Here is a 16,453-nt window from a genome sequence, read left to right on the forward strand (position 1 = left end):
CTGATGTGGGTATGGTAAGGTATTAGCGTTTTTAATGTTGTCACTTTTACCAGGGCAGGAGCTCCAGGCTTACAGATTGAATGCCCAAATGATGAATTACAAATATCAGGTTTACTAAATTTGCATTCTGTTATTGAAATTTGAAGAGATAAGTTTTCCTGGCCTGTATTATGACTACAAGAGCTAAAAATGCACTCCCAAAAACAACAGGGGAAGACCAGAGGTTCCTCAGTAAAAGCAATGAGAGTACTGAAAAGTATGTAATACAACAAGACCTGGTAACTCTTGAGATACCACATTTTGCAAGTGGAGAGAACCCTTCAAAGAAAATCTTTTCCATTACAGTGCCAATATTCTAGGCAGAAGTCTGAAGATATCCTTCTCAGGTTACTACAATCTCCAGCCATGTTTCTGCTGCATGGCTTCCATGCAGAGCTACCAAATACAGCTGTAGAATCCACTGATAGGAAGAAATGCCTCCTCTCTCTGGAAAAAGTCCTTGAAGCCATAGCAGACTTAAGAGGAACATGTTGAGAAATGCATGTAATCTAGTGAAAAATCCTGCTATTTGCAGTATTTCTTTCTATGACAACATGAGAAGCACAATTTTTTAGCTTGTGGCTATACCAGCTGTAACATAAGATTAGCCTTATTCTTGTTATATGTTCTTGGTATGTTAAAGCATACTTTTAAAGCATCTCAAAAGCAGAATCAGCTACTCACATTAATCTTTTACTCTTCTGTGGATGAGCTCAGGTGTGGAAAGATCCAATGTTTGGCAGGTAACAAGTACATTTATTAAGAAGCTTTTCAAATCAGTGGTTTGTGATGGGTGTTAATGTAAGTCAATGCCATCTGGAAACCAATGATGAGATGAAAAGGGAGGAAATAAAAATTGGCATGGTGTAACTTTGCAATATTATCTGGCCATTACTAGGAATCTAATCTGTATCCTGAATTTTTTTACAACTCACTGGAATTTGAAATGCAAAGAAGCAAATGGGTTATGTACCATAAAACTCACTAAACCATTTTTCTTGCTATAAGAAGTTGTAAGCAACTTAGGCCAGTTGACAGCAGTTCTCTTTTCATGCTTCTGAAGCTATGTGCGCCTATAGATGTAAGGATGGCTCTAATGTTTCAGCTGATTTCCCTCTTTGGTATCCCCTCCTATCCTGTCCAAGACAGTTCTCTTCATTTTTTGTGCTTGCTTTCTCTTGCTGTGGAAATCAGCAGTTCTTTAGCTTTTATGACATATCAACACAGAGAAGTTTAAGAGCTTGTCTTTCCATACTTTATCAACTGTGTTACTCATATCCACCTTAACACATTTCAAATATTAGGGTGTTGGGTTTTTTTTTTTTGGTTGTTTTTGGTTTGTTTTTTTTTTTTGTTTGTTTGTTTTTTTTTTTTTTTTTTTTTTTTTTTTTTTTCAGCTGCATGGAGCACTGACACCGACTGACTGTTATGCACGTTAGGTGTTCTATCATTTACAGTGTAGTTGAGTTCAGACAAAATGAGTCTGGGTTTTACATTTAATTTCTCCTTGCTCACAGAGATCAGTCAGGATTGGGCATGTGACTGTGTAAATCCACTAAAGAATTTTTCTCACTGACCTTACTTACTCTTGTTCAGGATTTCAAAGTAGCACTTTATGGAACAACAGGAGTAACAAGATGCAATATAAAATAATGCATGTGTCCAAGACTGTGAGTTATGGCGGCTGTGGGAACCATTAATTTGCATTTCCTGACTTCTGAGTGTTAAGATGGGCTTTGATTTCCTCATGGCACTAGCATTAATATAGTTTAGCACAGTGAATAATTTTCCTGCCCATCCCCTCTTTTTCTTCTAGATCCTACTACTGATTTCACCAGGCTCTGAGAGTGGACAAACAAAACTCTCAGTTTATAGGTTAGACAGGCAAAATCTTGCTCCACCCAGTTTAAAGAATCCAGGTTGTACTTTCAATACGGTAACCCTCGGTCTTTGGCTTCTTTTACGTAGCAGGACTAAAGGAGAAGGTGAGGGAACTGTTCAGCTGTGGCGGTGTGTTAAATAGTGGGGAAGACAAAAACTTCTAGATAAAACAAATCAGGCTTGCAGGCAGAAAACTTGAAAAAAGGAACTTAACTAGAGCACTATTGCTACAATGTAGCACAGAGTGCACTTTGGAGCACTGTAACAGTGATTCAAAGGATGGCTTGTTTCAAACTTAACGCAGTTTCCTCTTGATGAAGGTATTAGCAGCGACCCAAAGAGTAACTACATTGGCAGTGAGGAAGCCTTGCTATTTATTCTTGAAGGTTCTGTCAAAAATATATTTAGAATTAAGATGTGTGATGAGAAGATGGTGGCTCTAGGCTTGGCTTATGGAAGAGTTTTGATCTTAACAGATCTAAATGCACATTTCCCCGTTTACTTCTTTGATTCAGAATGAAAAACTTTCATGTCTGAAACAGTGATGTTGAGGAGAAAAAATCTTCTGCCTTCACAAAACCCTTAATTATCTTTAAATCGTTAGTACAGGGACATAAAAGAGACTTGAAGAACAACCTTTTACTGCCTGACCCATTTACTTTCTGAAACAATGGCTGATGCAGCCGCAGAGTTCCCAGCTGAAATTACACTCTTGGCACTGCTTCAAAAGAGTGTAAAAATATTCAGTGTTCTTGATAAGGGCACTTCAGTTTCTCTCTTTTCCTTGTTTTGTCTGTTTTCCTAGCCATTGTAAAGTGGAAAGTCTCTCCCCTCCCCCACCCCCCCCCTTTATTTATTTATTTTGTCCTATAAATATCTAATTTGTCTACCTTAATCATGGGCAGTCACTGTGATTAGAAAAAAATTCTAGCCTACAGTTGCATATTATGTCCATAGTTCAGAGTATTTTGTTTTAGTGCAGATAGGGAATTGTAGTTACAGAAAGATACTGCAATGCAGGATACACTTCCGTAGTATATAGCTGAATGCTATGTATGGTAATTCTGGTAACCATTTATTCTTTAAAATTCATTTCATTTTATTGCATCTTAATTTTGCCACTCCTAGCACTCATGATCACTGGACCGGTGCAGAATTGACCAAATACCTATCACTCAAATCACCAATAATCACATTTGTTAGGATGCATGATTGTACAGTAAGGGTGTACAATTACACAGGAGACAATTTCTATGCACTTTCATTTTATTACAGGGATGCAGTTTCTACTCTTCTTTTCACATTAACTTCCATTTTTCACTTGAGTTCCATCTGTTAGCTTTATGCCACTAAAGCATCATATCTTACCTTGGTTCACAGCACTCTTATTACTGTATCGAATCAATGTTTCTGATGTTTTCAGATCTGCTCTTTGTTTTAGTTAAACTTTAGACATTTGGGAATGTCTGTAATCACTTCTGTTTTCTTTGTTGTGTCACACTTTGGAGTTTTTTATCATTTCCTAGAGTTTCCCCAATGAAAAAGTGAATGTCCCAGCATCAGCACTGCTCCTTAAGCAATGAGGCTTGTGTGCTGCATGGCTGTCAGTTTCTCACTAATATTTTTCAAACTGTCACCATATTGATAGACCGTAGAGATCCCAAAGATACCAAATGTCTACATGCTGCTGTCAACTGGTAGCTGGATAGAAGAATGGAATCTAAATTGGTGCCATCAATGTGTTTCCAGCAGCGTTGATCAACTGAAAGATATGGCAGCCAGCCAGCCGTGTGAGTGCTGATCAGTCAGCGTGTGATGCTCTGAGCTGAACTTGGCACCCGGGGCCCATGGGGATGTGGCAAAGAGGAGGAGAAGCAGCAGCTGGATGCCTGCACTGCATGTGATCCATGCAGAAGTAGGAGCCTTCAAGTTTTCTGCCTGTTGTGCAGCCATATGCAGTACTATAGGTAAATAGGAAGGTTTGCAGTATATACACATGTAATTACTTTTGTGATATCTGGTCATAACTGTAGTTTTTTTTAAGTAAGCTCATTGAAGCCAAGAAACCCAACAGGTTATGCTTATCAGGACTTATTTGATACTATTGCAGAGAGGAAGAGAGTCTCTGAAATTGAGTGAGAGAGTCTCCAGGTGATGACGGAGAATTTCCAGGAGAATGTACTAGCTGAAAGGGAGAATCTCCGGGTCCAGAAAGAGAGTCTTCTAGCTAAGAAACAGCATCTCCAGACCAAGAGCGACAGTCTCAGATCTAAGTAGGAAATTCTCCAAGTCAAAAGGAAAAATCTCCTATGTTGTCTGAAGAATTTTCAGGGCACTGGTTCTGCCATCTCTAGGCTTCTCATTCAGGTCACATAGGGTTTAATAGAGTCTCTTTGTCCACCCCTGCAGGCACTGAGAGTCTGTCTTCAGGGCAGCCTTAAGAATACTGTTACAGTGTTCAGTAAGGGCTGCCCCCACTGCATTATATGGCAACTGTAATCACCATTCAATGTTATTTTCTTCTGCCCAGTGTTGTATCATCACACCAGTAAAATGAGTTCCTTGGTCACTCTCAATGACTTGAGGTGTCCCATAGGCAGCTATCAGCGTGGTGAGTGCCTTGATAGTATATGCCTGGTTTGCTCCTTTCAGCTTTGTTGGAAAAAAAAAACAACCATCCCATTCTTTCTAATTGCAAACTAAAAGAATGGAGGAGAAGTAGATAAGACAAGTCAGGCTCATGGGGTGACAAAGTGTCCTCCAAGACTACACACTGCAGTGTCTGAAGGCTAATGTAACTCTGCTCTGACTTCTTGCCACATATTTTTTTCTTTTTTTAATGACTTCATCTTGCTGAACAAGAATAAGATTCCTCTGAGTTTCACTGGCTTGTTAGAAGAAAGTCTGAGCTTCACTCTCTGAGCTCTGAAGAGAGAGAAAATGAAAAGAAAAATATTCTCCTTTGTGAAGACAAACAGGAAGCACTGGCCAAATCATTTTAACGAAATGCTGACCAGAGATTAAAAGGAAATGTCACAGGAGTTAAGCAGTGTTAAACCTGGAATGACATGAGAATTAGTGCTTCAGACTGACTTTCAAATTTAGGTCTTAATTGTGTTTTTCAGGAAATATTATTAACTGTATTCAGAAAACATTAGGCACATTTGTGAAAATGCTTTACATGTACTTTCCAGATAGCTGCAGGTCTTGACCCATTGGTTGTTTGGAAACAACCAATCAACAAACACGTTGATGTAAGCATGTAGATTTGCAGGACTGGGTTGAAAGAAGGAAATCAGATTGCTTCACTGTCCAGTTTAATGGTGGCTATGCATTTCCATGTCCCTGTGAATTATAAAATACTCTTGCATTTTTGATTTCAGATTTATTCTTTTTGAATTGTTTGCAATCTCCTTAACAGATTTTAAAAACCATGTGAGTGCAGCCAAGTAGTTTCACTTTATATTTTTCTGTATCAATTGGACAAAGGTAGGTAATAAGGAATGAATATATCTTATAATAGAAAAAGACTTTTAGCAGTGTTGTCATCTATTCCCAGCACCATCTTTCCTGATATGAATTAATGAAAAAGAAAATATTTTTGAAGAACACTTTGCAGTACACAAAATGGAGAATATCTTCTTGAGCAGCTACTGTGAAAAATTTGAATTTTGGGGAGAAATTGCTGCCTAGAGACAATTCATGTAGTTTTTTTCTTGTATCATTGAAGACAATGAAAATGTGTATTTCTAACACTGAATACATGGCACATTTTGTACAAAAGGGGAGATTACCTGGCCCACAGTTACCTAAAATCATAAGTTCATAGGATTTTGTAAAGGTCTTAGCCAGCAGAAGATAGATGTGATGTGGCAGAGACTGTATGACCTCTCTGGGGAATGTGTTCCAGTGCTCAGTTGCTGTCATTGTCAAAAATACTAGGGGATTTTAAAAACAGGCAGTATAGTATTCTTTCCATAGTATAGCTGGTATTTTGGAACAGGAAGGAAGATGAACTATACTGTAAGTTATTCTGCATCTGCATGTATATGATTTAGGTTGTAACTGTTGCTTAAAACAATACATTTATTTTTATTTCTGATTTTAATTGCAGCAGGAAAAGAAATAAGTGAGCTCAAGAAGTAAAGGTAAGTGCTGACTGTTTTCAAAATGAGGTGATTCTCATAGCAGTCAAAAATCTGACATTAATTTTTAGGAAAAAAACTACAACGACAAAGCAAAACATATACATGTGACTTCTAAAAATTTAGTATTTGAAATGACAGATGTATATCCAGGAAGGGGAAATAAAATGTATGTATCTAAAGTACTATTTCTGGATAGCTTTGATACAGAAAAACAATGCTGAATGCTATATTCTATACAGAATTTACTGTGTATTCTTACTGACTTCATGAACTAGACTGTGGAAACCTGCTATACTTTAATGAAACATTGGTACAATCACTTTAGCTCTCTATTCTGTACACTTGTAATTGGATGTGACAACACTTTATTCAAAAAGTATTTGTGTACTTAGTAGGATGTCTTGCAAAAGTGGTTGTGCTTTTACGTAAGTTTTTATACTTTCACTGCACCTAGCTGTACTGAACTTATGGGCTTGATACTGGGGCTGCTTCTATTTAATGTCTTTATTCATGATCTTGATGAGGGGATTGAATGCACCCTCAGTAAATCTGCAGATGACATCAAATTTGGAGGGAATGTTGATTTATTGGAGCGGAGAAACTACAGAGGGACCTGGAGAGACTGGATTGATGGGCCGAAGTTAACTGCATGATTTTCAATAGGGCCAAGTATTTGGTTCTGCATTTTGGCCACAACAATCCCAGGCAATCCTACAGATTTGGGGAGGAGTGGCTGGAAAGCTGCTTGATGGAAAGGGACCTTGGTGTACTGATGGTCAGTCGGCTGAATATTAGTCAGCAGTGTGCCCAGGTGGCCAAGAAGGCCAATGGTGTCCTTGCTTGTATCAGGAATGGTGTGGTGAGTGGGGCTAGGGAAGTAATCCTGCCCCTGTACTTGGCTCAGGTGAGGCCTTACCTTGAGCACTGCTGTTGAGTTTTGGGCACCTCAGTATAGAAAGGACACTGAGGTGCTGAAGCAGGTCCAGATAAGGGCAACAAGGTTTGTGAAGGGCTTGGGGAATATGCCCTATGAAGAGCAACTAATGAACTGGAGCTGTTTAGTCTGGGGAAGAGGAGGCTGAGGGGAGACTTCATTGCTCTCTTCAAATACCTGAAAGGTGCTTACAGAGAGAGTTGGTCTTTTCTCAATGGTGAGAGGTGACAGGATGAGGGGAAATGGCCTTATGTTGTTCCAGGGTAAGTTTAGGTTATATATCAGGAAAAACTTTACAGGGAGGGTTGTTAAGCACTGGAGAAAGCTCCCCAATTAGGTGGTTGAGTCACCATCCCTGAATGTATTTGAAAACCACTTGGATGTGGTGCTCAGGGACATGATTTAGTGGAGGGTTATTAGAGGTAGGGTAATATGGTTAGGTTGCAGTTGAACTTGATGTTCTTTAAGGTCTTTTCCAACCTGTGCAATTCTATGATTCCATGACTCTATTCTGCAGAAGCATTTGAGAATTTTAGATTATTATTATTATTTTTTTTGTTGGAGCAACAAGCTTATCTACTAGCGCTCGATAAAATTAAAGCATTATCCTACATTAGTGTTCTAAACAGAAGCACCCACATCAAATTTGGCAAATCATGGAATCAAAAAGGCAGAAAACGCCTGTAAATAAGTATATATATATGTATTGATTGTCACAATGGAAATAGTGATAAGTGACAGTCACATCCTTCAGATGGGCAAAGCTCATTTGCAGCCTGATGATGAAAAGAGGAGGAATGACATTAATTTTAGTACTAGAATAATTTTAGTGTTTGCTTTAGCCAAGGGATAAGGGAACTAAACTAGTCCTCCAGTGTCTATGGCAGGGAACCTATAGAGAAAACTCAATTCTCTAACATGCTTATGCTAAATATATGATGTATTGGAGTTTTTCTTACTGGTAGCCTTAATATATGAAATATAGATAAGAATCCTCCACTATTTATTTATTTATTTATTTTTAAAGGACCAGATTAAATATAGATGGTGATGCTAAAAATCCTGTTTCCCTTCAGAAGGCTGGGATTTGATTTACCTTGTAGAACTGCAGAATCACAGAATAGCTCAGAGCTTGAATTGGAAGGGACCCCAGGGATCATCGAGTTCCAAGCCCCATGTCTTCTACACGGATATCCTGGGAAATGCATGAATGAAAAGGTGTTCTAAAAAATTGAGAAAGTTTGTTATTGTTGTGAATGACTGTGTTATTAGAGCAAGTGGCCGACTTGCTCTAATATGGCAGACATATATGTAAAAAAAGTAAAAAAAATGTGTTCTTCTAATTGCTTGCCTACAACTTACCTATGAAACACAATCAAAGAACACATTCATGTTTTTTAAATTTTTGCTTAATAGAACTGAATTGAAACAAGTGTCTCTCCAGCTGAGTTTTGCATGGTACGCTGATTTTTTCCAATGGCAGAAGAAATGAGTGATCCAAATTCGCTTTGAAAAAAAAAAAAAAAATCCAAATAATTGCTGTCTAAACAATGAAGCTGTCTTAGTCTCTTGTTCAATTCAAAGCTAAAATAAGAAGCCATTCTTTAATATAACTCATCATAGAGCTGAAGTGTAAATAACTATTTTTTTCCAGTTCTCTGGAGGAATATGTATCTTGTTTAGGCATTGATTCAACCCAGAAAAATTATTTGACTGAAAAAATAAAAGGAGGGGGAAAGTGGGGGGGAGGAAAAGGAATGGAGAAATTCATCTGACTGTGAATTTATCAGTGTCAGTATAATGAGAACTAAAAGGAGTTAATACATTATAACCTGTCCTGAAGGAAATGAGGCTTTGACATGTGAAGGCTTTTGCTGATGTTAACATCATACAGAACAGCCTGCAAGAGCCATGAAGAGTGGATAAATGTTTCAACAAATAGGCATGCATTGCAAGCTACCCGTCATCTAACTGTGATACACAGAAACCATGCTGGTGCTAACATCCTCTAACTGCCTAAGGTGGAGGAAGGAAGAGGCAATTTAATTGGTATTAAGGCTTTTGCTTTCTTCTATAAAAACGGATCTTGTGTGGAACTTCTGGTTGTCAAAATATGATTTCTGGAAAAAGCAGTGGACAGAGAAGCAGTTACTCCTACTGAGCCATCACAGAGAGGGAATAGGCTAGTGAAAATCCAGGAGGACTGATGGCCTGTTTAGCTCAACACATAACTCTTTAAGCCTTTTGATCAGTGCAGATAGACATGGAACCAGCAAATTCATTTACCTGAAACCAGAGAAGTAGTCAACACAGCTCCACAACTCTTAAGAGAGGTTCTGTCACTGTTGTCTCTGACAACCTGTGCTAATGAGGCCTTGGAGGCCAGCAGTTCTTCACATCAGGCCATGGCCATAGCTCCATGTACATCTTTTACCGCTGCAGTTGCTGAAACTTTTGCACCTGAACTTGACTGTTACAGAGGCCTGGCCCTGTTTGGTTCCTTCCCAGCAAGATGCAGGACTGTGCTTCAGACATCTAATTCCAATACCTTTTTCTCTTCTCCTTCTGTATGGGAAAGGTGAAATGATGACCAGAGACTGAAGATGCTTTTGCACATTGAAGCTCCCCCCTGATTTGCCTCCCCCTTACCTCCTTGCTAATATGTGTTTATTGCAATGGGAAGGCCTTTCTTTTAGCTCTTTTCCTGGAATTTTAGGTCACCTTTTTAGGATCAGTAGACTTGGTGGAACCAAGCAAGACCTTGCTTTAAGGTTTGTCTATCTCAGATCCATCTCTTAGTTTCCCTCCTCTTCTTCCCTATGTAAGTAATCATTATATACAGCTGTGTAGCATTTAAGCAGATTGGTCAATAGATAATTTATTGAATAGCATTCATTTTGTATTTTTTTGAACTTTTTTTTTTCTCTTTCTCCTCTCCTCTCCTCTCCTCTCCTCTCCTCTCCTCTCCTCTCCTCTCCTCTCCTCTCCTCTCCTCTCCTCTCCTCTCCTCTCCTCTCCTCTCCTCTCCTCTCCTCTCCTCTCCTCTCCTCTCCTCTCCTCTCCTCTCCTCTCCTCTCCTCTCCTCTCCTCTCCTCTCCTCTCCTCTCCTCTCCTCTCCTCTCCTCTCCTCTCCTCTCCTCTCCTCTCCTCTCCTCTCCTCTCCTCTCCTCTCCTCTCCTCTCCTCTCCTCTCCTCTCCTCTCCTCCTCCCCTCCCCTCCCCTCCCCTCCCCTCCCCTCCCCTTCCCTCTCTTCTCTTCTCTTCTTTCTTTTTTTTTTTTTTTCCCCAGCTGAAATAACAGTGTTTGAATGCAGTAAAAACTGGTTTGAATAAAGCTAGTTGGAAGTTTGGATTCTCCTTCACTGAGTATTTATAGCTTCCCTCTCTGTAAATAGGTGCTCCCAAAAACTAAAGAATACTAACAGTGAATAAGAACAGTAGAAGAGAAAAAGAATAACAACCTTCCTTTCTCAGCTCTGTTTCAGAGGCGCTGAGTTACTGACCTCAGGTTGTGACTGGTCAGAATGCAACAAGTTGTGTTACTGCAGAGGAAATAGATAGTCATCACATTTTTATTAGAAATGTGTGCATCTCTCTTTATCTGCTCAGTTTTGTATCGAGATCTACTGAAGGAGCTAATTTGTTTTCTAGGATGAATGAGTGAATATGTCAGCTGTGCCAGGAGAAGGAATTACTTTCCTGAAGCTGCCTGTCTGTCAGAGATTATCCTGTTCCGTTGGTTAAACAGCAGGGACTGCTGAGAATTTGCATAGTCATTACTACTAAAATTAGCCAGGGTCACATACACTTTTAAAATAGTTGATCTTTGATAGCTTGGCTCAGGTTGTGAGTGTAGCCTTAGAAATCGTGACTGTCATAGAAATAAATTTGTACAAAATGCCAAGTGCTGCCCATATCCAATCACAGATACATTAGAGCTACAGCAGCAGACATATATTTTAATTCTAGTGGCTGAGGCTGACGTAGAAAGTGAATCATCACATGGTAAAAAATGGCTGGAGATAATGAGAAACAAAGACAACAGCCAAACTAATATGGAGGGGAAACTGTAGAAGGGAAGATTTGCTACCTTGGCCAGAAGAAGCAGGCTGGGCTGCTGTTGTATGTTGACAGCATAACACTCTTTGCCCTTTTAATTCAAGAAATCTGAAGAGGATGTACTACTTGGTTAACAAAGCTCATTCAATATGACTCTCAGGAAAGATAAATCTCCAGGTTTCCTTTGGAGCTGGATGGAGGAAGGATTTAATAAGAAACAGGGATGCTAAATCTGGCAAGACATATTTTGACATTATAAAGTTTCCTTTTGTTCATAATGTATGTTGTATCTAGAGCAGACTGCACTCACTGAATTTGTATTTAACCTGTCAAATGCTCAGACCTGTGATAATGCTGACTGAATTTTGAACTTGCTGATCCTCTACGGTCAAGGGCACATTAAAACAAATACTTTTGTACAGTGCCTATTTCTGAACTGGAACCAAATCATTTCATGATCTCTCATGTTCAAGTGCTGTTGCAAACCTTCTTGCCAAATGGCTGTGAGCTTGCAAGTTTGACCTTTTTCTTTCAAATCTGCAGTTTGACTATGAAAAAGGGCATCAGGATAATGCTTTATGATGATTAACAAAGAAAGGCTGAAAACCTTCCCTTCTTTACTCCACTTTCTCACCTCAGTCACTGCAGACTGCAGTAACACTGAGCTTTTGTACCCACTCAGCAGTCTCCTGACATGAGAGTTAGCAAAAAAGGAAGGAGACAGAGCTGGGAAAAACTACTTTTCAGCTTCAACCGCTTATTGCAATTTGTGAACTGTATTTATTGGAAATTTCTAAATGATTAGCAGTAACTAACCTGGTTTGGCTGCATAATTTTAATTTCTTCCTGTAGGAAGATGATCCAGAATACAACTGCAGCTCTGTACACAGTACCACTGTTTTACATCCCTTTCACAAAGATGTTTTCAATGACCTGCAGCTTACTTCTGGACTAATCAGAGTACCTGCATCCTATGTAATTTTAGTTCTCCATCTGAAATAGAGTTTTTTTCCTTTTGTTAAAGCTTTTCCATAATCCCTGAAGAAAGCATTCAGCATGAGCAAAGAATTAGAAACTTTGAAGTAAAATGGATCCACCTAAGCTGATGTTTATGTCAACATAGTAAAATGTATCAAGTCTTTCTAGTACTTGTTTGCTAGTTTGACTTAAAAAAGAAAAAAAAAGAAAAAGGAAAAAAAAAAAAGGAAGAAATTACAAAGGAATTTACAACAATAGAAAAAAAGATAGGGATGTCAGTCAAGATTTGGAACATAACCATATCAATTGCTAGAAACTATGGCAAACTATTCTTAAAGAACACAAGAAGATTGACGATGGGGAAGTTTTCCACATAAGATTTTTGTATGTTGTTCAGTGTCTTGTTTTTGTACCTGCCTTTTTTTGTACCTCCCTATTTTGAGGAAGATATGAACCAACTGCTGGATAATCATACCCCCAGTCAAATGCAAGAGATGGTAACAGAGTGGTTAAAGGAGCAGTTGCTAAAGTATATCCTTAATACACTGTGAACAGTTGATAGTTCTATTAGTCATTCCCTTTCCATTTTCATGAAATATGGAGCCAATTCAGTCACGTGGCAAATAAACACTTAAGCAATTGAGAATTTTATTCCCCTCAGTCTATCATTGTAGGCTCTGCAGCTTTATCATTAGAAACAGTATGGAGGACTTAGATAGAAAGAACCCTTTAGAAATTCCTCCATTCATGTATGAGAAGAAGAGGTCATAGGCCTTCATGATTTAATTTACTGCACTGCTTCTTCTTCTTCTTTATTGTTTCCTACTTTGGTTTTCTTCATACTTGGATATAAGCAAAGACTGATTATCTCAGTTCAGTTTTTTCTCACATAAAGAGAAGTAACTGCAGTATGCACACAGTTAAATTATATTGATTAAAAAACACTGTGAGAAGACCAGCCTTATAGTTGGGAAGATCTCATACAAAGAAATTTAACAGTAAAATTTATTCCTAAATTTGCATGACATAATATAATCTAAATATTTGTTTTTATAAATAATGCTTTATGATTAAGAAAAGATGTAATATTAAAAAAACTATACAGAAGATGAAGATGGTATTCTGTTGTTTTCTGATCATGCCTTGACTACTGAATAGCTCAAACTTGATGAAACGGACAGTGAATTGAGGACAATGAAAGAACAGATGAAAAAAGACTATTGTGGTTCTTTTGTTGTCAGCCCTATGTCAGCTAAGATTAAATATAGACTAGTGAAATTACTAAGGTGATAACTTATTTGGGTAAAGGGATGGAAAGCAGAGACTGTTGAAAAGTACTGGGGACTGACCTTTTGTCTATCGTTAACCATAGAGAAGTGCCTACTTTGTAATGAAATGCATTAGCAGCAAATTTGTATGATTTATTCAAAACATTCAATATGTGTGTGCATATTACTGGTCATTTCTACTGAACAGAAGGTCGAGCCAAAGTTACAGATAAAATGATTCACACTTTAAATGGAGTAAATAGATGAAAAATCACTCATACAGCCTTTGTATGCTCCAAACTTTCAGAAGCCCTCAGGGTTCAAATGCCAGTTACCTCAAGAAATCCATCAGTCCTGATTTCCCTCATGGTTTCCACTAGCAGAGATCAGAGAATTAAAGGTGTTTGCCTGGCTGGGATGTCACCTACAAAGTTTTCTTTATAACACCAATATTGCTTGTTGGAATTAAGTGGTCACATCATAAATTTTGTCATTGGCCTTCTTCACTTCTGATATGGGTCCTTAAAAAACAGACTCCTTGACATTTTTGTGTTACTGCATATGAAATTCATTATGCTGACAGTAAGTCAGTTCAAGATCACTGCCCCAATTTTTCTGACTCTAGTTAACCGACATCGTAAGTAGACTGACATCAGAGTAAAGGTATGCTCCACAATTTGGCTTACAAATGAAGTACTGGAATATCTCATGAATTGGAGTCCTTAAGTACAGAGTTAATCTGAGCTTAAGTCCTACCAACTTCAGAAGGAATACACTCTTTTTCTCCAGTGTTTGATCAGAGCAACAAGGAACATCAAATGCTGGCCTTTTGTGCATCTCTTTCTGATTAGAGTCTTGGAAGACAAATGACCAGTATGTGATTATCAAGTAACCTTTGTGTCATTTTGCAAGGACCTTTGCTACTCCCACTTAGAACTGGAAATCTTTCAAGATCACCAGCTATTACAGACAGAATGTGAATTTGCTAGAAGAGCCAAAGGGACAACTTCAGAAGCTGATGTGTACAGGGTACAGAAAAGAAAGATTTTGCTAACAGGGGCCTTGATAGGATGCTGAGAGAGGAAAAAAGGAAGGACATACTTTATTGTGTGTAAAGAGCAGCTGAAGAAAGTCAGAGACATTTAGAAAATTAGATTTCTGTATGTAGTACGTCTTCCAGCATGGATGAGATGTTGCTGAATGGATTATTAATAAAGAACAGTACAGAAGTTTACAAACATATTTTCTGTTTACAGATACGGGAGAATCTGGATCCCAAGAAGATCCACAGAAGTAAAGAAGCAAACTGATGTCTGGTGCTCTTCAGAACTCATGCATGAATAGTGGAAATACCCAAAGTAGATGATTAGGTAATACAGTTAGGTGCCTACTACTACTCAACGGGAAATTCATGTTCTCTGGGGTGTCTTTTCCCACTTCATTGTCAGTTACTCTGCATTTTACAAAAGGCTTGATGTAACTATCCCACAGTGAAAAACTGCTATTTCATTTTCAGCGCTTAAATGCCCTACCCACCAGTTATCATTGTTTTACATGTGAAGAAAAAAGAAGCTGTAATTAATAGTAAAAGTCTTTCATAATTTTGTTGTACAGAAATGCTAGAGCACTTTTTCCACTGTGATGTTTTCTTTTACTCAGAATTTATTTTTTTCATTTCCTTATGGAAGATTGTTGATGACTGAATAGCGTCTAGCTTCTTTTTGCTACACAGTGTTAAATACATTCTGTGTTAAACTGCATTAACAGTGACTTTTTTTTTCCTGTAATGAATTCTAACTGTGAAGAACAGGTTTCTCTATGGGCAATCTTTTTCTCATTGAACTACTAACATTTTAAAATTTAATGTCTAGTGCAAGTTAGAATACTTGTGCTCCTTTTGCTATGAAGTTGACAACTAGCTACTTCATTTTTCTTTCATCTTAATTGATACATAGCTGAAGAAATTACTTGCATCCAATATGATACAAACACACTTGCTAGGCTTGTACTGAAAAAAAGCATTTTTATTGCAGGAAGACAATCTGAACTAAGTTTTGTGAGTCACCATCTTCCACAGCTGTGTCCTCAAGTGTATAGCTTAGTTTTTAAATCAGAACTAAGAAGGAGAGCATGCATCATCTTAATCAGATAAAATACTGTTTGACTGAGAAAAAATGGCTTACTTTTCCTGTTACTCCCAACATAGGTTATTGTATTTCCTGATAGTGACTATCAGCAAGTATTAGGCAGCATTCTGACATAAATACACAATAAATTAATTTATTGAGACACACGGTAAATGTGAACAGAACTTGTTAACACTAATTTCCCTACAACTACCTAAGCACCTGAACGTTCAGTTCAGAAGCACTCAGTCCTTTGTTCAGATTTTTAGGATTTAACTTCTGTGCTTAGATTCTACTATCTACTACCTCTACAGCTGAGGTAAAGTGTATGTCAAGACAGGAAGTGACAAAATTATTTAATTTAATACCATGAAATTGCATAGGCATAGTGTTAGTGTTTCTTTCCAACAAACCTTCTCTGGCAATTAGGAGCTCCGTGGAAAAGAAAGTCTGTTGTACTGTTGTTCTGAGGGACTGAACAGAAAAGAGGAAAGAGAGGGGAAGGACTATGGAGACTGATTATGAAATTTGCCTGAAAAAGGGTGAAATCAATGACAGGATTGCCTTTGTTTGGGTTTCTCTGCTTCTTATGCATAGACACAGTGTACAAACAGGTGGTAGCATATGGAGCATCTCCAGAGCTCCTTTGCATAACTAAATTAAAGGTGCAAGGAGAAGAGGAAATTGCTGTACAAGAGTTCATATTCATTACTGTTTGCATAGATGGCAAATTGTAGCACTGGTTCAAGCTTCAAGCCTTCTAAATGTCTTGATTTCATCTTCTAAAAATGTATGTATTTTGCTGTCATGTTTCTGATAAATGACCATAGTCTATGCTATGAATGGTGAAGGTAATCACTGATGTCTATGGTGTCCATTTTGTAACATTTTTAATAATTTGTCTCAATTCTTGGTGTTCTTAATTGCTTCCTTTTTTTAATTTTTTAATTTTTTTTTTTTTTTTTTTTTTTAAAACAGGCAACTAACACTGAGTTTTGTATAGGATAAGGAAAATTTTATG

General features: G+C 38.0%; 1 long non-coding RNA gene across 1 annotated transcript in view; it reads left to right on the forward strand.

Annotated features, from left to right (window-relative positions):
* Positions 1-14,675, forward strand: part of LOC146761006 (uncharacterized) — a 38,063-nt gene extending 23,388 nt beyond the window's left edge. Inside the window, exons 3-4 of the long non-coding RNA XR_014945731.1 lie at positions 6,035-6,068; positions 14,563-14,675. This is a non-coding gene — a long non-coding RNA (uncharacterized LOC146761006). The remainder of the gene's footprint in view (positions 1-6,034; positions 6,069-14,562) is intronic.
* The last annotated feature ends 1,778 nt before the right edge of the window (positions 14,676-16,453 follow it).

This window comes from Coturnix japonica, chromosome 4, assembly GCF_054131305.1.
Source record: "Coturnix japonica strain WE chromosome 4, WE-NBRP24, whole genome shotgun sequence".
Lineage (NCBI taxonomy): Eukaryota > Metazoa > Chordata > Aves > Galliformes > Phasianidae > Coturnix > Coturnix japonica.